Source organism: Cuculus canorus, chromosome 4 (genome assembly GCF_017976375.1).
Source record: "Cuculus canorus isolate bCucCan1 chromosome 4, bCucCan1.pri, whole genome shotgun sequence".
Taxonomy (NCBI): Eukaryota; Metazoa; Chordata; class Aves; order Cuculiformes; family Cuculidae; genus Cuculus; species Cuculus canorus.
In genome coordinates, this window is record NC_071404.1 from 74,097,475 (window position 1) to 74,119,357 (window position 21,883).

The 21,883-nt window shown below is 40.3% G+C and overlaps 1 protein-coding gene and 1 long non-coding RNA gene across 7 annotated transcripts in view; one reads left to right on the forward strand and one right to left on the reverse strand.

Annotated features, from left to right (window-relative positions):
* The window catches only part of QRFPR (pyroglutamylated RFamide peptide receptor), a 70,553-nt gene extending 62,749 nt beyond the window's left edge, over positions 1–7,804 (forward strand). For 3 of the 6 annotated variants that reach the window (XM_054065233.1, XM_054065231.1, XM_054065229.1), the window contains one exon: positions 7,759–7,804. The gene's annotated coding sequence lies outside the window, so the exon portion shown is untranslated. The remainder of the gene's footprint in view (positions 1–7,758) is intronic. The other 3 variants (XM_054065230.1, XM_054065232.1, XM_054065234.1) reach the window with 3 other exon arrangements.
* Positions 1,656–13,947, reverse strand: LOC128852017 (uncharacterized). Its single transcript, XR_008449628.1, has 3 exons — positions 13,106–13,947; positions 12,124–12,286; positions 1,656–2,836 (listed from the first exon to the last, which is right to left on the reverse strand). It is a non-coding gene; the product is annotated as an uncharacterized LOC128852017 (long non-coding RNA).
* Positions 13,948–21,883: the final 7,936 nt, after the last annotated feature.

Sequence of the window (21,883 nt, forward strand, 5' to 3'; positions counted from 1 at the left end):
AATACATTTTGCATTTATAGCACTTATTTGCCCATGAAAGGGAGGGGGTGTGTGGTTTTCATGGCTTAAAGGAGGACGTTTTGTGATATTTCCACACTAGAAATACACTGGCTACTTTTTATTTATACTTTTAAGTCAAACAGCTTTTCACTTTGCTGTTGTTTGACTTGAACTTCAAGTGAGTAACAGCTTGACAGCTGTGAAGATAAGCTCCAACAACCTCAGTGCTAGATGTTAGGAGAGCCTGCATCGGATTGTTTCGGGAAAGGAGGTAATATTTTTAACAAACCTAGTGTACTTTCAGTTCTGACAGTTATAAAATAGTGTTTAAAAGAAAGCAACTAGAAAATGTCAGTTTGTGAAATGCAGATGTAGACATAAAATGAGAGGAAAATTCTGCATTTAGGAATTAGGAAGAGGTAATAACAGTACAGAAATGTACTCTTCCCTGTAGTGCTGGTTATCCATCAGGAAGCTACTTGGCAGAGCCAACAAGTCATTTTTATTCCATTTTGGTTGTTTTTTTTCTGGAGTGAAGAGTGTAAATTGCATGCTGCAAAACGGTATTGCCTTCTGAGCTTAAATTGCTTTTGAGACTGTTATCTGGAAATGACTGTAAACAAATTCCCTTTTTTAACCAGGGTTTTATTTCCATTCATATACCTAATATTACTGTGTTTTTACAGACAGATATTTGACAGAAAGAAAGCATAGGTCTGCAGACTGAACTAATTCTCAGAACATCCTACAGCCGATGATTCCTTTGTCTGTGTTACTTTAGTTGCAGCTTGTCACAATGCTCCCTGCTCTGGGTGAGGGAAAAGAGATGACAAAGAAACATCCTTACAGGCAGGTCACAGCAATTAGAGCCTATTAGTGTACTCGGGTCCCTGACACCCCCATGTGGTTCATTGGTCTAATATAAGGGACTTGAGTGTCTCCTTATTTAGTTTGTCTAGATGAGCAAGTTGTCTGGGTTTTTTTAAGTGTTAAGCTGAAATAAGAGGTGACATATTAGTGTGGTGTCGTTGTTTTACACAGACTTAAGCTCTTCTCGCTTTAATGAAATGTGTTTACTTTTGTAGAGCCATTGACCAAAAAAGGGAAACGTACAATGACATTTTTACTGATTAGAATAATTGATAATTGCCCTTTCATACCTTCTTATTTATTCCCCTTGTCTTCTGTACCATCACTTATTGCTGCAATGTGCAGCAGGAGTGTATGTGAACGAGAAAGATTGCAACCTCTGGTCCTGTGAAAATGCCTGTCCTCAAAATGTGCCTCAGGGAGGAAAGGGTTCTTGGTTCTGTCTTATACAGAGAAGGAAACCGAAGGCCAAAAGGATCAAGCAATTTTCTGTTTTAATATAAGAAAACAAAGAAACATATTTCTTACCAGAAAAACGCAGCATCTTTTTTTTTTTCAAATTCAAATATAAAGCTGATTATATTCAACTGGAATAAACAAGACTAAATATTATGCATCAAAATACAAATATTTTTAAAAGTACTCATGCAGAGTGTTTTCAGCATGTTAGGGCTTCCTTTAGATTTTCCACACAAGAAGAATGTTTTCTTGGGTAGGTGAGAATAGTATCAAACAGTATCAAACAGTAAGGATAACAGTATCAAACAGTAAGGGACAAATAACGACTAAAATAATTAATGGTGTCAACATGAAGTGAAGTTGACAGATAATATATTTTATGAGTTGATTGGTAAAAAAAAAAACTTCAATAAACTTTAAAGCAACTGAGCTGTTTTGGTTGTCAAGTGAGAAAGAAAAGACTTTCATTTAAGAGCTGTCTGTACTTGCAGTAGCTATACTGCAAAACTTAAAATAGCCTGTTTGCTACAGTAGCAAATTATCATCCAATTATTGATCCATGAAACTGAGTTTTCATTGTCAGGGCTAAGGTTACAGAGGCTTAGGTTCTTGAGTAGCCATGCCCTTGTGGTTAGCACACGTTTACATCTGCAGATATTTTGCTGTCAGAGTGAATCTCCAGCTGAACAGCAGAAAATGTTGAAGCTGAGTTACTTAAGGGAAAATCCCTTTCTTGCGCACTTCTCTGGGTGAAGCATGTGGGCCAAGTTTAGGCAGGAAGAGTAGATTCTTCTTCTGATTTAAGAGCTGATTTAATTCTTCAATTAAAATATCTCATTTTTTTACCAGTTCACTATATGCACCAGAATGGGAAAAGGGGTTGCAATGGATATTGTGGCAAGCACTGCTGGCATAATAACAGCTTCAGGAATAAAGCTAAAAGCAAAGCTTGATCGAAATGTAAGCAAACAGAAGGCTCTTTAGAAGCCACTGAATTTTTAACATAAGTAATCTCAGAGTAAATCCAGCTTCTACAATTCTGCAGCTGAACAGTGTACAATAAATTAAAAAAAAACCCAAACAAACACAAAAGGACAAACAAGAAAAACACCAAAAAACCTCACAGCAGATACCTGATTGGCTGGGAAGAAAATAGAACCAACATGATTTTACTGTCATTGTCAAGGAAAGGTTCACTTGTACTTGTATCGAGCATTTCAGTAGTTCTTGGTTTCACTGCAGTTACTGAACTGACAGTTTTCAGAAGTGACGAATAACTTTCATTAACTTAATTTGTGAGTGTCTGTTTCATAATAATGTAAGAGAAGCCCTTCCCAGAATAAAGGTCCAGCTCTCTGAAAATGAGAACTTTTATTTTCCTGTGTGCTGATTCTTGTGAGAGGATTCAGTGTTGGCCACAGTTCCAAGGCTTTGAATTTTCTCCCGTTCCCAAAGATGACTAAAAGGCTTTTGCACTCGGAAAGGTCATGTCTTCCTAGAATACAAACTAAAATAGTTATCATTTTTAAACAGTAGGAAAAAAAACCCCAACCTCAAAGCTGCTATTAGTAGAAATTACAGAATGTCATAGAAATAGAATAGAAATTAATAAAAGGCTTCCAAGTAGGCAGGGTTGTGTGCTGTCACTTGTGAGGTAACTCAGTGAGTTTCTGAAGGGCAGCAAATCCTTCCTGGTCCCAATTGCTTCCTGGGAAGCTATTTCTGTAGCTGATTACCTTATTCCTGCTCCTCAAGCAGTCTTCCTATGGCAGCTTCTGGCTCCCAGCTCCCTGCCAGGCATTTCCAGCAGCCACACTCCAAAGTACCTGAAACTTTTTTTTCCCTGAGTGTGCTCAAACAGATTGCCATAAAAGAGGATGTTTCCACCTTCACTCCAGTCTTGAAAGTAATACAAGGCAGGTGTGAGCAAAAATGAAAGATAAAACAGGCACCATCTGTCGTGATGGTCAGAGCTGTCTGATGAGTTTTGAAAAACACACGGCCAATTCTCTTGTCACTATTGCCTGTAGCGTGGACAAAATCATACATGCCAAGGGTAGTCCTTCATAGGCTGTGAATGGAGAGAAAAAAAGGAGAGTGAAGATTGGGGGAAAGTTGGGTAAAAGTCCTACTAAGATTTCATGCTGATCAAAAGGATTTGAATGTTTTAAATTATGATTCACAGACATTACAGAATGTTTCAGAGTGTTAGTCAAGCGAGTTTCCTCACTATAGTCCTTTCTTTATACATTTAGTCAGGTTTTTCGTGTTAATAGGGATCATGTTTAATCACGTTTTTAATCATGTTAATAGGGATAGAGCAGTGGAAGTCAAGAAACAGCACTCACGTGGACATTAAAGAAGCACTTTTGTAATACATACAGAAAAGGGATTATCAACCGCTCTTCTAGGAGGAGCCAGATAACAGCTCTCCAAAGACAGAAAGTGATTGTTCTTCATTTTCTTAAGCTACCAAACTTCTCTTGCTCCTCTGGAGAGCAGCCTCTCTGCTTTGTATTCCGTGTTTACTTGAACTATGCTGAAGTGTAAAGAAAAGCTTCTTTATGTTTAGTGGTGGTTGATGCTACAGTCACACATCACAGCCCAGCAGCAGCAGTAATGGTGATTTCTTCCATTGGGATGGATAGAAGGAACATGGACAGGCAGTGACTTTCTGCAGAAGTAAGGGATGAGAAAAGGATGAAAATACATTGTAAGTTACTTAGACTTTTGCTCTAAAATGTGCGATGGACCCCAGCTAGATAAAGGCCTTCATATTTGTGTATTTTAGGGAGGCTGTATGATGTGGTTTTAAACGTGCTAAAGGAGAAGTCAGCGGCAGTTACAGTGTGAAAGGTTGCCAAGTTTGTATTTCTACACTCAGAGGACATTCCCTGCAGTCTGTTTTCTCATGGTTTTTTTGCTTAGTGTAACCAGTAAATGCCATGACACAGACTGACTTGTTCATTTAAAGAGGAAGAGATTAAATAATCAGGGAAATTAAGGTTCATGCAAGCATTATTCTGGGATTTATAAAACTTACTGAGCAGTTTGTCACTGCTGTTACATCACATCTCGCAAATCTTCGTTTTGCCTGTTAGTGGCTAAAGTTGGTATGATTTCATCCCTATAAAATCTGATTTTTAGTTGTCTGTGGCCACAGAGGGCGGCTAGACTTTCCTCACAAGCTCTTTGCTGTAGAGTTAGAGATGGTGCTAATTTGCAGGGCAGTGTGCGTCGTGTAGTCAGCCCCGCTGCCCACACCTGAGATGCCATTGCAGCCCGTGGCTGCAGGCCTGGCTCGAGCAGCTCCTGGGGAGCTCCTGCCTTTGTCAGTGCCCATGGGTGGCCTCTCCGCACAGCGTGCTGCTGGCATCCTTCCCACTGTGCAGAGCAGGCACGCTAGCCTTCTCCTCGGGCATCTTCTCTGCTTTCCTGTAGGCACCTACCGAACAGTGCAGCACTTAGCAAACGTACACTGCCTTTGGGCAGTGCTGCGGAGGCTGAGTGTTCCTCCAGAATCCGCTTTCCTGGTGGTTTGTGCAGACCTGTTCACACTTTGCAGACACCCTCTTCAGCTGTTATTTTTGCTTCCTGTGAAGCTTCCTGAGTTTCCTGTGACCGTGCAGCACCAGGACTAAATTTCCTCCAAAATCTTTAACTAGTCTGGTTATATTTTACATGCTGGGAAACTTTCACAACTTTTTGCAAGTTTGCTTGGATCTGTAAACAGTTTTTTAGGTTTGTGACTGCATTTACAGTCTGGTCTCCAACTGGACTCCTCCAAGCCATTTTAAACTATACATTTCATACAATAGCTTCAAACCACGTATAAATATCTTTAAAATGCTTTTCTTTTTTAGACTTCTGAAGTCTGATAGTTGTCAAAAAGAGTCCTTCTTTCAAGGATTTTTATATATCTCAGATTTCTGAAGTGCTGTTTTACAACTAAATTGTTCTTCATTGTGTAGCAATAGGCTGATAAACAAACGTTGTATCTGTCTGCCCGATACCGAAGAAAATAAATGTTGTCTTTTGCAGTGCTATTAACTGTTTTCACACAAATAATTTTGCTTTACCCTCTCCCATGTTTTGCTGGTAAAATACTACCATCTCTGAAGAGAATCATAGAATAGTTTGGATTGGAAGGGGCCTTAAAGGTCGTCTAGTTCCAACCCTCAAGAGCTTGAGCTTTTGTTCCCTAATCATTGACATTTCTTCTATTTATATAGGTTTGAGATTTCTCTTTCCAGTACCCCAGATGGGACTTACATTGCAATCGGTACAGAGAAGTGCTTGTCAGGGAGGGAAGAAGTTACCTGTCTCCCACCGAGCTGCTCTCACAACTGAGCAGGACTGTTGTTCTTGTCACCCTTAAGATCTAGTTCCTATCCAGTTGGAACTGGATGATCTCTAAGGTCTCTTCCAACTCTAACCATTCTATGATTTTATCACATTAGAATACTTGATCTTATTTTTAAAATGTGTTGCTTCCTTTTCCTTCTCTGCTGTGGGTATTTTACAGTTTAACTGTTACTGCATTCCCTCAGGTAGCACAGTGTGTTCATTCATGTTTGAAGCTGGCCTGTTTGCTCGCCTGTTTCCCAGAGGTTGGCCTTGCCGCGTCACTCAACTTTGCTTTGGTGATACAGAGGTTTAGTTTATTTCATTACTTCAGCATCGCTGGCTCCTATTTCTCACAGTATATTAGTCGCTACAGAAATGTCAAGAAATGCAGTTGTGGAAATTGGAGTTGTGGAAATTGCAATTGCTGTTATCACTAAACTAGTGCAGTACTTGAGAGGGATGTGCTCGAAGACTAGTTTTATTGTAGGTACAGATGAAATTCTTCTTCTTTTGATTGGCAGGATGACTCTTGATATTTTAGTGAAGATATTTTAGATTCTACATCTGTTCTTTAATTTCGTGGAATCATACAAATCATAGAATGGTTTGGGCTGGAAGGGACCTTTACAGGTCATCCAGTCCAACTCCCCTGACATCTTTAAGTGAATCAGGTTGCTCTGAGCCCCAGCCAACCTGAGCTTAAATGTTTCCAGGGATGGGGCCTCCACTGCCTCTCTGGGCAACTTGTGCTGGTGTTTCACCATCCTCACCGTGAAAAATTTCTCTCTCTATACCCCATAAGTTTTCCAGCTGTTCCATAAACCAGAAAAAATAAATAGACTTCAGGGTAGGGATTATATGTATCAGATGCAAACATTATAAAATAGTAGCTTTCTTCCAAATTGGGATTTGTATCTTGCAAAAGGGGAGTTGCCTAGTCACACATTATGACCCAGAGATTTGGAATGTGGCTGTTAAGTTCCAGCATTCCACAGGATTACTTTGCTTTGTCTAAATTCTCTTTTGGAATTTGAAAAAAAAAACCCCTCACACATTTGTATTATTTTATGTTAAATTTCATAGGCTAGCTTTCATTCCATTCCTTGAAAAGGAAATAAGCAGCCTCTGCCCCTGCTGAAAAAGCCTCAGACCCAGGGATCTTTCCACAATAAGGAAAATTATTTTTCTTTCATGCTTCCTTCTCAAATCCATCATTATTCAAAATTCCAAGACTAAAGATGACAATACTTTGCACTTTGTCCTGACTTCGTGCATGGAAGTCTGTGGAAGCCTCTTCATTGTTAATCATTCCTGTGAGTTTAACTTGGTAGGATTTAACATCTTTTTCCAAATGGGAAGCTAAGACACAAGTTTGAAGCGTTGGGTACTTTGAGTACTCGAGTGAAGGCTTAAATGGCTTGAAGCTAGATCCATGCTTAGATAAGGTAAGAACTATAACTTCAAATACGATGTCGTTAGGGGCAAAATAACACCACCTGTCAATCTTCATCTTTGTGCAGCTTTCCTTCAGGGAAAGGAATTCAGTTTTCCAGTTATGGTTTTCCCCTAAATATTTTAGGTTTTGTATGGATGTGCTCTTCCCACAGCTGTTAACAGTCTTCGCTATCTCTCCTTTACAAACATGACTCGCTAATTGTTCTATCATGACAAGTTCACTCTGTCTTAGTATCACTTAATACTTGTGATACTTGCGTAAGTCCTTATTTACAACTGGAAGCAGGGATAGAAAACTCTGTCCTCTTATTTACTGAAAAAGCAGACCCTTCCTTCCCTTATACATGCAACTTCCTCTCTTGGGAGTGAACTGGCCAGTGGATTGTGATTTACATGCACACTAAGCAGAGTGCTGTCTTGCCCGGCATATTAGTCATAGGCAGCGTGCTTCAGCCCTTCTGGAAAGCCCCAGCCAGGAAGAAGGAAAAGGTTAAAACCAAAATTCCACCACTTATTTCTGAACCTCAGCTACTTCTACAGGTCCTGCGGATCTTCTGGGTCTTATTGCAATTCTCCTCCTTCTTTAGTCAATGTAAAATATGTTTCATTGCTCTTCTTTTTCCAAAGACGCAGAGTGAAACAAATGCTCAAGGCCGTCTTGGATGCGCATGGGCAGGTGTGAGTGACATGGAAGCTCCAGCAGACTCGCTAGAAGTAAGTGACCGTTTTGGCTGTCCTCCGAAGTGCTGCCCTATTAAGGGGAACAGTTTGAGCTGGTGCAACTGTCATGTGTGTCACTTTGCAGGTTGACAGGTTTTGTGTTCCAGTAGATTTGTCTGAATGATTTATGCTGTTTAAGAGTAGAAGGAAATGTTAGAAATTTTTTTGGATATGGCATTCTTAGGAAGAAAGCCTTCCCTTGTGGCTTTTTTTTATCCCTGCCTATAAGTATCTGGTCATTTTAATTTCTTGTTAAACGAAGGCTGGAAAGTGGTTCATTTTAGTGACTAAACAACTTCTATGAGCAGTATTCAGGCCAGTTGGTGCGAAGTGTAAATATAGCTGTTAGATTTGAGAGTTGTCCTAGTCACTTTAATAGGACTCCTAAAAATGAACTTAAATACACGCCTGAAGCCCAGGTTCTGAAGACAATTCAACCCATGAAGAACTCCATTAACATTCAGATACTCTAAATTAAACACGTTGATGAACTTATGCAGGAAGAGAGATTAAGTGTTTTCTGGCATGGAAGTCAAGTGCTCCGCATTAGATCTCAGCGGGACCGACCATGGGGCAAATATGTGGTCAGGATTTTTGTCTGTGAAAAGACACACCAAAACTATTCTTTGAACTTCTTCAATGCTGTTGGGCATTAAGTTCTCTAGCTGAAGAAATTAAATATATTTCACGAGGTTTGGGACCTCAGAAGTGCTCATACTTTTATTTTAGTTTCTCATATATTGGATGAGGATTTAAGGAGAAAAAAAATCCCCGAGCAAGTATCTGAACTTGGTATGTTTTATTTTTATGAGCTAGTAGTCTTTTTTCCCCATACAATTCTTTTGAGATATATCTATCTATGTAGATCTAATAGATCATGTTTGTTTTCATGACAATCCATAAGAACTCCTTGCAAATAAGGCTGTACAACATTGCCATTATAAAAAAGAGGGTTTAGCTTCTATGTGTGGGCAAAACTCCCCACTTTTAAAAAATGGAACAATCGTCGACTGATTTCCTAATTTCCCCAAACGGCCTGTTCATTTCTGTACTGCTTGTTTTGAACCCATTGTGCTGCAGTTTATGGCCTTAGGCCTGCAAGCACTTACCAAGGGCAGCACTACTAATTATTCTGGTTCTTGTAAATGAAGGGAATTACTTATGCCCACTTCAGCTATGCTCAGCTTTTGTGGCTTGTGCTACTTATCTGTGTTGCCATCTGCAAGATGATTAAAGTCTTATTTTGTGTTCTGTGTCTCAGATGGTACAAATAGACATAGTTTTGTTTATTTCCGTGTCCATTTGCATAACGCTTCAATTAAAATACAGACTGAGCGGGATTAAAGCAGATGTACAGTTTAGAATCTGCTGTCAGCAGGTGTAAAGGTACTGAAATATAAGCAGGACATAAGAAAATGTTGCTGTTTCAGTTTCTTTACATGCACATGGCAGAGTGGGTGGGAGTTTTTTATGATAATCTTGACTTGAAGAGTGGATGCCAAAAGCATTCATTATTGACCGTTTCTTTTCTGCAGTCAAGGCATGTATTATTGACGAAAAAGAAGATGACTTCAGCCTGTTCTTTGGAACAACACATCCTCTCACTGGAAAGACAGAGACGAGAGGTAATCTTAAGTTTATCCTTAACCTTTGCAGATGTAACCTCGAACACAGACGTTACAATATGATTTCTATGCCTGGGATGGGAAATCATTGAATGTATTATCACTGTTACTTATTTATGCTTATTTATACTTATTTGCTGTGTTTATGCTGCAGTTGGTTTTACTTGCCAGTCCAGCAAGGCCTGTGTTTTTCCTGTGGGAATTTCATCTTGTGCTCTTGTGAGACAGTTTTTATGTGGAGACTTTCTGCTTTGCATTTCTTCACAGCCTGAAGTGTGCAAACAGTTACGTTTAAACTAGTTCCTATTGTCCTACTTCTCTCTACCAAGCTCAGTGGAGTTATATTTGGAGAACTGTTCCTAAAAACAAATGATGACTTATTGTAACGCGGCTATGAATCTAGAAGAGCAGAGATTTCTATGGCACACAAAGGGCAAATTTTCTTATTGTTTGCTATTGTAAGGGACCACTGTGAGTAATAGCCAGTGGTGTCTTGGTCACAGGTAGCAGCAAACTGGAAGCTGTTCTTTTGCTGAGTATCCTTAGCAATGACCCTGTAACCTACAATGCAGAATGCTTCAGAGGAACATATTTGGCTTTTTCCAATAAAAATACATGCACGCTGACTTTATTTCTACCAATAAAATGTTTGTGTTAGCCCATCTTCCCACTGTACACACGCATGCTTGCTCAGTTTAGTGGGACTGAGAAAGGCAAGCAGCGTTTACACCCAGTAGTAGCTGCAGTCAATAACAGTCTTCCATTCACATGTTTGAAGTCAGAGACCTTCCAATTGGAAATATGCTTATGGAACCTAAAGCAAACTAGCAATAAGTCCTTGGCCATTCAGGAGTTGCCGCTTGGTGTTTGTACAGCGTTGCAAATGATTCACCTGTAGCCTATTGCATATTTGTTTCCTGAATGTTATTTGCTGAACGTTCATGTTCTTTAGCTGAACTACCAAAGCACTGGCAGATGGGCCATAAAGCTTGCCAAACCTTTTACTTGCTTTTTTTGAAATGGACTGGGCAGATAATGAAGAGGCTGTGAACACTCATAGCTGGAGGATTAGGCCAGTCTATTTTTAATCTATTGACAGTGTGGAAATAAAGGTTATTTACTGTCACTTCCTTATAACTGCAGCTTCTGGAGGTGAACAAGCAATGGGATCATCAATTTAGAAGTATGAAGCAGCTTTATAAAAAACAGGTAACAATGTCAACTACTTCCGTTGGAATGTGTGTGCCACCTGCTGATAGTTAAGTCTGTGCTTAAATACTGACCGGCCATAGATGTAGCAAATACCTTAGGAGGGAAAGGCTTTGTGTTTACTTAGTCTTTAGCTCACAAATAAAGAAAGCTTCATCACCTAAGAGCGAAGCTAATTTCTGTACAATCTTCAGCGGGACAAAATAGCCAAAGAAGCAGGGCTTCTCTAAAATAGTAGGGACCAGGGTGGATGTAAGAGCAGAGATCTTCATGCCCTCTCCAGGGTAATAAAAATTCAGAGCACAATTAACTGGAAATTAGCCTGCAGTGCATGGTGTGCTCAGGCACTGATCTTGTTACTGCATATCTGTTGATTCTTGTCCCATCTCTTGTGAAGCCCAGAAACTCACGGGGCTCTCTGTAACGGGGATGCTCTCAGATAAATCCTCAGTGAATGCTACCTTCTGTAAGCAGAGACACTTTTTTGCTTTTGAAAAAAACTACTCTGTACAAAAGTTTTTCATTAGAAAAAATTGTTAATAACTGCTTTTTATTTCCTTTTTTTTTTTTGTCAAAATCCCATTGGTATAGCTTTTATTCCTAGCTTGCAGCTGTGTGGCATCTTTGCTGCAGACATTATAATCAGCTGCCTAGTGAAGCTGGCTGCTTACAGTTTTGCCTGGTATTCCAAAAACCTGGTTGATTCATTGACTAATGCTTCTCATCTCCTGTTCACGTCTGTGAAAAGGAAGTTTGAAGAAAGACTTCATGTGCTTATCAGGAAAATTTTCTTTCTAATATTTCTCAGTAAGCTTTACTGAGATCCAGCTCATGTCTTTCATTTTTCTTTTTTCCTTTCCCAAAAGAGAAGAGGAATTTTAATGACTCTTCCTTGTTTAATATGGGACTACTTTATGCCTTTGGCTAGATCATTTGGATGTGCACCACTGCAGAGGGAGTCCAGATTGCACAAATGAAATAAAAAAAGTACAGTAAAATGGAAAATTCACTTGGAGGGGCAGACTCATGGTAGCTGTCCTTTGGCAGCAAAGTATTGCGAGACCCAACTGGGTTAACACCAACAGAGGATTTGCCCAGGATCATTAAGAGTCCACTGCACGCTTGGAGGTAGGGAGGGGAAAATTGGTAGCTGAGGACTTTGCTCACAACCAGATCCACTACTTTATGCTGATCTGCTGAGAGCTGAGGATTTGAAGGTACCTTGGAGGCGCTGTGCCTTTCAGGATCCCCAGTCAGCCAACTATAGTCTCTCTTGCTTTTCAGCTGGCAGAAATGAAAGCAAAACTGGACGTGTCAGAAAAGAGAGTCGGTGAGCTGGAGAAAGAGACACATCGACAGCATCCAGAAGATGAGAGGTTGCAAGCCCTGGGCAGAGAGAGGCCGTTGCAGGAAGCGGTAGGAGGGTGCACTCTGTTACCTTGGTTGGGCTCAGTGTTGAACACTGTTTTGCCTTTCTTCTTTCTCTTCTCGTGAGTGGCAGGGTGTGGGTTGTTGCACAGACGTGAGATGAGATTGTGGTGTTGACTGCTCTTCAGTATTGTACCCAAGGCAGCAGCTGATCTTCTTCTCTGATCACAGAACTGTGTATATAGAGAGAGTCATTTCAATATAAATTGGCAGGAGCACGATATTAGTGTGTGTGGGGGGGGAGTAAAGGGCAGATTGAAATGAATACTGCCGAGATTTCCTTCCTTGCTGTTCAGTTTAGAGTGAATTTCCTTGTGAATGAAAATGCTACAGTGATTTCAAATGAAATAGGAACATCATTGCAGATGTTACACGGTGCTTGGCAATAAATACTTGAAGGAATTAATTCAGATCCAGACACCTACATTTTATTGACGATATAGGCTTATATACACGTGCTAGCTATCTCGGCACCCCGTAAATGTTAGTGATGTAGTCAGTGCAGTCATTAGGGCTGAAAGTGCCCGGGCTGATCAGTGGCTCTGCAGCCTTCGTCTCACCCTGAGAGTGGTTGGGCACGTCTCTCAGGACTCCCAAGGCACTGGCTCTTGTGTAGGCATTTGTATCTAAAGTTAGATCCCTGAGCTCAGTTCCCACCACTGTAAAACCACCAAGCCAGAGCGATCGGCATATGTTTGCCCAATATACACACAAACCTCTCTGCCTTGTTTTACAAGTACCACCAAGTGGTGCATCCCATTCTTCTCCTCCTTCATGGTATCATGCACTTCATTACCTCTTGTACAAGCTTTTGGATGGTGCTCTGACAGCTGAAGTCGGGCTTCTCTATTTGCTTGATAACGTGAAAGAAACCTGAGTACAAGTGGCAATCGCATCATTTCCAGGCTCAGATAAGATATAAGTTAGCTGCTGCAGGAAAAGAAATGCAAAGCCCTTAGCTTTTATCTTCATAAGCAGAACATTCATCTTACCTGCTTATCAATTACGATATGGTCTTAGCTAAGCGTGTGCTTGATTTCCAATCAGTAGGCTGGTTTACGTGTCTTAAAGCAAACTAGGTCGTTCTGTACTTGCTGAATCGCTGCCTATATTTCTCCGAGTGAGCAAATGTGAGACAGTCCGTCTTCCTGGTCACGTTACTAAGGTTTTTATTGCCTGCCCTTTAGTGTACGATAGCTGTGAAAAATAGCCCCGGCTACTTTTTTGAAAAGGTAAGGAGGAGCAGTACAGTCTTCCAGTTTCTTTACTACATACATTAAGAATAAACTAAATGACAATATAATCCAAAAATCTCTTATGAACACAGGTTGATCTGCATGGAACTTCAGCCTTAGATTAGCAGATTCTTTACAAATTGTATACTCAGCCAGTAAGAGCTTTTATTCACTCTGAATTTCTTTACTATTTGGATGCCATGCAGGAGATGTACACCTTTGCAAAAGTAGCTGCTAAAAGTAGAGATTTTTGAATTAGCAACAAGGATTGTAACACCCATGTCAGCAGCTGTGCCAGCTCAAGTTATCCTCTGCTGGACAGGGTTAAGAATAAGCAGTGCCATTTATAGATATAAATGACTATGTGTCAGCCTCTGAGGGGAATGTGTGCTAGGAGCTAGGAAGAGAGGGTAGCAAAGGTGGTGAGAAGAGCATAGCTAAAAGCCTATATGGATTTTAAGTTTTTTTTTGGTTTTAATTTCCTCAGACATACATCCACATGCAAGTTTGAGCTAGCTCCTAGGTGAGTTCCAATACTTAACACAGAGATACTCTGCTAATCTTGCCCAGTTTTGGGAGATAATAAAGTGTTCCAGCTAACTTAGAACAAAGCAAAATAGAGTTGCCTGTGTGAGCAATTAGCACATGGTGATGCAGTTCTCATCAGCTCAAACCATAAATGCCTAGGAGCTGGCTGCACAGGGCTGTGCCTGTAGCACAGAAAAAAAAACTCATTTATATGATGTCCTGTGCATGTGATTGTTGGATCTCACTTTTTTAATCGTATAAAGCAGCTGCAGAAGAATATTAGAAATTTTGTGGAATAGTACATTGTGTTTCATGTGTCTAAAGATCTTTGGTTGAAGGCAAAAGTGGGCCAGTGAGGAGTCCATTAGTCTCTTACAGAATCCAATTTGCTTCAGTGTCTGATTTGGATCTTAGCTCCCCTCACTGTAAATTGAAAATAGCTGTGGTGAAAGCCATAGGGGAAGAGAATCAAACTTCAAGTTTGGCAAATCTGTCCTAATAGTTCCTGTAATACCATCTAGAAAGCTTAGTGTGTAAATCCTGTTGCAAGTAGGGACATCTTCCTGGTAGTTTGCTGGAGTGGCAACAGTGTGGGCACACACACTAGAAGGGGTTCAAGTCAACAACTGTGATGGGATCAAACAAAGTGGATTTTAAGCTGTGGTTGGTGGCTTTGTAATTCTCGAGCAGGCTGAGACCTGCCTCAGTGTCTCTACGTAGTGGAAAAAGCCCTCAGACTATGCGGTAGTGAGACCTGATTTTGTCTTTTATGCTGTATGACGCTGGGAATGACTTGGGACCCCATCAGCATTTAGCCCTGGCCTTACAATACAAGTACATAAGAGTAACACAGGTTTGTGATAGTCGCATGGTGTTGTTGCTGGCTTTCTCATGCCTTTGTGCAACTACAGACTGTAGAGAACGGGGATTTAGTCTGGTATGTTGTCTCTGTCTCATCATATGCTGAGTGGTCAAAACAATTTCAACAGACTTTATCATATCTGGGTTTTACTAACTATCCGCCTTCCTGTCGCCTCCCTTCCCAGCTGTGTTTGGGACAACAAAAATGCAGCACATCTGCCAGACAGCAGATATTCTGAGAATTGTTCTTGAAAAATGGTTCCATCTGCATTTCAGCAGCATATCTCTGCATTTTTGCATCCCAGAAAGAAACAAAGGTTCTTAGTGAAGCACTCCGTGAAATGAAGGAAGAGAATGAGCTCCTGAAGCAGAAGAACGCCTCAATGATCAGAAAGAAAGAACACTATGAGTGTGAAATAAGTCGTCTCAATAAGGTATGAACAAAAGTGAGCCACTGACCATGACCTCTTTAATTCTAGGGTCTCTGTCAAGCAGTGACACTACTAGATGCCCATTTTTTTGATCCTGGGTGAGCAACCTGTTCATGGCAGCAAGCTCATGATCGCCATTTGGGATCTGGGAAAACAGCCAAGAACTTACTTTAGGTCATACCTGTGCCAGCTGTTCTTGGCAGCTAGTAGGGTTGCATGGCAAAGAAGAAGGTTAGGAGAATCTTTGGCTTCTCCTATGAGACCTCTCTGCATGTCATATGTAGCTCTTTCTACATTCTCCCTCTTTGGAACAAAAGGGAAATGGCACAAAAATGCTTCCGTATGCATTCAGTGAAACACAGTGATTAAAAAAAATCAAGCAGTTTAAAAACTGATGTTTTACCTGTGTTCTGTGTTGGAGACTAATGGCTTCTCTTCACAAGCCATGCTCCTGTCTTACCTTTGATATACATGCATAAATAAGTATTCGTACATATAAGGATTATGTGAATCTATTTCTCATTGAGGAAATTGCAATAAAATAGCTAAATGGGATGGGGTTTTTTTGTTTTAACTGAGGGAAAGTAATAAATGTAACTTTGATTAATCAAACGATCACATAAAGCAGTGGGTGTTTTCTAACAATTTTGTATTTCATGGTGAACCACAAACACTTCCTGAGGAAATGCACAGCAGTACCATTTGTGTGCAGCTTCATGCAACATACGAGCTAATGGGCTGTGATGTGCAAAAGTCAAGGCAGAAAATCTTGCCATATTAAAAAATCTGACAGAACATCTGATCTTTAGGTCTTTTTGATATGCATTGACAGGACTTGCTCAAAGCCTCAGCGTAACTTTAATTCAAGGTCTTACTTGTAAAACAACTGATTTCAATGTTTTATTTTGGTGTCTTAACTTACCATGTGGTTGGAACCAAGACAGATGGGTAAACAGACCATTCTTTTAAATGAAATATCAAATTAATGTAACGGTTTTCCACAAGTAATTTTCTGATTTTCTATGTGTATATATATCCTTCAAATCCCATGTTATGAATGCTCATAATTCGGGAAGGGACCTTCTCTGCTCTTTTAACTCTAGTCCCCTGCTATTGCAAGACCAATGACTTGAAGTTCTTACAAATTGTCCAACATCAAACAACTTTTTCCTTAAAGATACTTAAGCACCATCTACTATGCTTCTGTTGGAATGCTGTTCTGGAATTCTTCGCTCCTTCCATGTAGCAGAACTGTCCTCTAGTGAAAATATGATTGTTCCCAGGAGTACTTGCTCTTTCACTGCAGCTACAGAGCAACTGTATTTTCACTAAAGGACAGTTTAGCTGATTTAACTCATCTCTTCTTGTCTGTCAAAATATATCTATATGTGCTAATATGCATGTTTTTTTCATCTCAGTCGTTTTAAACTGCTTAGTTCTCAGTTTGTAGAAGATGCTGCTACTTGTTTTTAACTACATTAACCTTTTTACTTTAAGTCCGTTGACCTTTTCACTTTTGGCTTCATCACATCTTGATCCAGCCATCCAGAGTACTCAAAGTATGGAGTCTGATAGAGACTTATATGTTTGCAGCATGAAAGTGATGTTGCAGTGCCATAATAGTTTTTGACACTATACCTTGTTGCTGCTCACGATCCATGGCCAATCTAAACGCCAATATAAAGCTTGTTTTTATTATTTGTTTTGCTATCTGTGCAGAGCACTGCGATGTCATATCCTTAAAAGGATTAGCAGGCTCAAAGGGGCAAAAGGAGGATTAATCAGCAAGCTGTCTGTATCTTCATCCTCCCATATTTACGTTCCACCTTATTTTTGTATAGACATGGCACACAAATTTTGCCACTGTTACACCAATCTCTTTTCTGCACAGTTCTTAGGGACAGTAGGTCACCAGGTAAAAAAATCTCCCTTTTCTTTTCTGTGCTTTCTATGGAAAATGCTATTTTTTTAATTATTTTTTTTTTACTATTTGATAATTAATACTAATGCTTGGGTTACTTTAGATACCGGTTCTCCTGCTTGGCCACTTTCCCCTCTGCCTCTTCCGCCTCCAAATTATCTTCTTCCTTCCCTTATGGCATGAATGGGGTGTGACCAGCAAGGAAGAGCTGGGGATCATTGAAATTTCTAAAATGGATGTAGAGTCTGTATCTTATGTGAGAGATTGAAAAGTAAAGAATACTGAATATTTTTGTTAGAGTCAAGAAAAATATGTACGTGTAGCATGTAGTTATAAACAGAGAGGAGTAAGAGTGATTTAAGAATTATTCCAGTCCAAGGGAAAGCTGTATAATGCTGTTAAAAAGAAAGAAAATCTGCAAAGAACTGTGGCAGAATTTGACTGGAAAATAGAGGGACTGGAAAATAGAGTGAGAGCATTACTATAGCATAGTGTGTGTATTCATAACTCCCTCTAGTGACAAGCTGTGGAGACTACAGAACTTCCTTTCAACTGAAGGGTTTACTTCGGTTCCAGATGAAGAAATTTGTACTCTTAGTGCAAAAATTATTTCAGTCAGGCTTTACTATAGTCATATTTTTTGGCCAGCTTTGAATATTGCTTTTATGTTCTTGGGGGGTTTGTTTGCTCATTGGTTGTAGTAACAGCACAGTCCCGTAAACAACACTGTCTCAAGTTCATGGATGTGGTGTGGGCACTTTGAAACTTTGGAGCAAGTCATGCGTATATGTTATTCATGAGGTTTAAATGAGACAACTGCAAGTGAAGGGAAGATCCCCCCCCAAGTTTGTGACTCACTCTAATATGTTTATTTACAGAGCAAACATTGTAATAATTTGTAAGTTTGTTGGTTTTATTTTTCGATGTGATGAATATCTGCGTACTAATTTTGCAATTTGGTCTTGCAGGCCCTTGTGGATGTGTTGAAAAAGCAGCGCTCACCTGTTCTTGGGACTCCTTCAGAGAAGGGTGACAAGAACAGCCTTGAGGACATGAGAACCCAACTCGAAGTTCTGAGACAGCAGGTTAGAACAGCTGGAAGTAAGCCTGGATGGATTTCATACAACATAATTTTGCCTTCTCTCCCAAGAATTGTGCCTGGTTGACTTGCTATGTAGAGCTTTGGAAAGGGAGAACCTGTTTAGTCGTAGCCCATTCAAATGGTGTTTCCTAAGATGCTCTCATCACAGTGAAATTAAGTCCTTGCAAAGGACTGGAGTGAGGACGTAAGTAGGACATGAAGCAGCAGAACAGCTCTCCTGACTCCAGGAGATGTCCTGCCAGCTCTCTGCTAAGGGCTCAGTTTCATCCAGAGGGGATGCTAAGCTGCATGAAGTACTGATTGTCTTCTACTCCTTTTTCCTTAGAAACTGAAAGTTTAATGAATTATCTGAGAATCCTAGTCTTGGAAAACGGGAGTGTTTTCATTGCAGTTTCTCAAACTGTAAGACAAAAGGCTTGCATCTGAAATCTGCATAGCAATCACTACAGAGAAGTATACTTATTATTTTTAAACTTTCTTCAGAGCAATTCAAGTGCTTTGTGCACTCTTTTCCTTTCCATATAAAAGCATCTGTTTAAAAATATAGATAATTTTTTTTTCAGATCACTTCACATTTTAGGTCTGTCATCCTGGACAGTGTTAGGGTTAACATTATTGACACACAAATGGATGTGATCAGAATGGGAATTTCATTCAGTGGGAATAAAATACTTGTTTCTGTCACGTTTGACAGCGAAGCCAGATTTTGCTCTCTAATGTAATGCTTGCCACATGCTGGAGAATAAAATCCTGCACTTGATTGTACAGTAATGAGTTATTTCATTCTACACAATAAAATAGAGTAAACCAATTTTTTTTCAGAATTCTCATGGGGTATCCATTTTATGAATGTCTTTTTCTAGTTGTATAAATCAGTATAGTGAGTCCAGACTTCCTTCTGCACAAAATGGAGCAGAAGGCTCTAACTCTACGGAGGAAGGACTCTTGGAACAAACAGCTACGTGACAGAGTCTCACCAGAGCTTGGCTGTCATCAAGCCATCCTTGGCTGTGATAGAAGAGATGAACTTGTTCCTTTCTCGGGAGGTGTCCACCTCTTTCTCAGGGCAACAGAGTGTATGGCAAAACTGACAAAATGGTTCCCTTGGAGCTCCAGCAGATCATGCAGCTGGGGAGCAGGAGGGAGGTGGGACAGCAGAGTGGGAATCAGGAGAGAAGAAATAAGGAAATACTGAGGAGAGAAGTGTGTAAATTGACAGGGACACAAGAGACCTAGATTTCTGCAAGTGACAGCTTTGCCTTTTCTTTAGAGGGTCAGGGCTGCGCGTGCCTCCTCCAGGCACAAGCTGTGGAGTTGCGTCCCTACACGGCCACACATTTCCATTGTTCCATTTAAACAGTATTATTCAGGAAGGGGGGTATATCTACTAGGGACCATATGGTCTGAAAAAAAATCTTGCAAAACTTAGCTGTAACAGGCAAGTTGTGAAAATAATTTATAGAGCCCTATGTTGAGTTTTTTCTTCTCCTGAGGTATTAACGTATCTTTAGTCCTCCTGTGAAGTCATAGCATTGTTGTTAGTAAAAAGAAAACTGGATCTGTATGACAGGTAGGGTGTGAGCCATGGCGAGCAAGTTCTTTGGAAATAGATGGTCAGCAAGCTTTAGTGACCAACCAAGAGGACAAGAAAGGACATCTGAAAGTTCTGGTGGTGGTTCCAACCCCAATGTGCTTTTGCTATTATTTATCAGTAGAAGTGCCACCAAACTCTTTCTTACCAGGTGGATGCCTGCCCATTAGCTGAAGAATTAAACCAGCCAGCTTAACATGAATTAATTTGCAAATCTGTGTTTTGTTTCTGAATCCATGTGCTTGCTACACGTGCGTGGGATGGTCAGATATTTTTTAATTGTATGAAGCACTGTGATTCCTGGCGATATAAAAAGGGTTATGTCATTGCATCCTGTAGTATTTGAAAGGCAGCTTATCTTCTAGGAACAGCGTCAAACGTCTGAATTTCCATTTTGAGTTGTACACTTGACATTCCCCTCTGCTTGTACCCTGGGACAGGTAGGTTCCTTGGGCTGCAGTTTGAGAGGATGGATTAGAAGTCCAGTATTGCCGATGAAAGAGACATGGACCCATTATTTTTGACATGTACAGTTAGAAACCTAATATCTGGGGCACAGTAGCTTCCTATAGTTTTATTTTCCATAGCGCTGCAGCCAGACTCCAGCTGAATACCTTGACAGTCCTGACTAGTCCAAGTCTTCTGGTCATTAATATGTGGCCATGGGTCTGAATACTATCGCGTGTTCTGCACAGATTTATCCTTTGGGCCACGCTGTGATTAGACAGTGCAGTGGGTGAAGTAAAGCTGCTCGAAAAGGCGTAAAGCAGAGAAGGCTCAAGGCCAGTGGTGTTCAGTGGGTTATAAAAAAGGCAGGGCATTACTTGATGATGGTGGCTCATCATTAGGTTGGATAAGGTGATAACGTTCTGTCAGACTACGTTCTAGAACTCCGTTTTTTTCATGCTGTGCCAGCACTTCCTACCTCCTCCAGGATGCCAACTGCTTGTATCTGGAATGCAGGGGGCAGTTAAAAGTGCTTGTAATTGAAGAGAAAACTGGAAAAAGTGCTGCTATCTTGCTAAAAATGTTTGTCCTGCTACTTTTTATTCATTAAAAAGATTGATGTTGTTAGTATTTGCTATCTTATTTATTATATTTATAACTGCTATCTGCCTTTCAGATTATTAGAGTCTACAAATACTGAAGCCGTGGACTTTTTTAAGAGATTTAGATTAGATATTAGGAAGAAATGTTTTGCTGTGAGAGTGGTGAGGCACTGGCACAGGTTGCCCAGAGAGGCTGTGGCTGCCCCATCCCTGGAGGTGTTCAAGGCCAGGTTGGATGAGGCTTTGAGCAACCTGATCCAGTGGGAGGTGTCCCTGCCCATGGCAGGGGCGTGGGAATTGGGTGGGCTTTAAAGTCCCTTCCAACCCAAACCCTTCTGTGATTCCGTGACCATTTTGAGTGACGGATGCCATTGGAGAGCAGTCATTGCTTGTCATTTTGCATTATTTATAAAGAAGCCAAGGGATACTTCTGGTTGTAGGATTGTAAGGAGGGGGGGGGATCCCTTCAGAATGCACCCCACTGCTTGGCCAGTGTTTAAAAACCAACCAAGCAACAAAATGAATGAAAACTTCTATTGTGGCTGTGCTGAAATTCACATACTGGGTCATAATGATTGCAGGTACAAATATATGAAGAAGACTTCAGAAAGGAGAGATCTGACAGAGAGAGACTTAATGAGGAGAAAGAAGCGTTGCTGAAAATCAACGAGAGATTACAGTCTCAACTAAATAAACTAAACTCTCAGGTATGAGTCAATAGAAAGTTACCATTGGCGGGATATGTGTATTTTTTTATATTTATTTTCTCACTTTCCACACAACCCAAGGCTTTCTGGCTTCCCTTAATTGACATTGGACTTTATATGAGGTCACCACCTGGGATGAAATCATTTTGAAGCAATGCAGGAAGAGATGAGAAATGATTAGAGATGACTTCCAAATTAAGTAGATGAAGGGAGTATTCATTGCAAAAACTTCAAACATAGCTTAAAATGGACAGAGGGAAACCAAAACCAAATCCAGAGGACAGTTGATTGTTTCACTGGCACTTGATATAAGAGTTGTAACATCAAACTAACTTTTGAAATAAA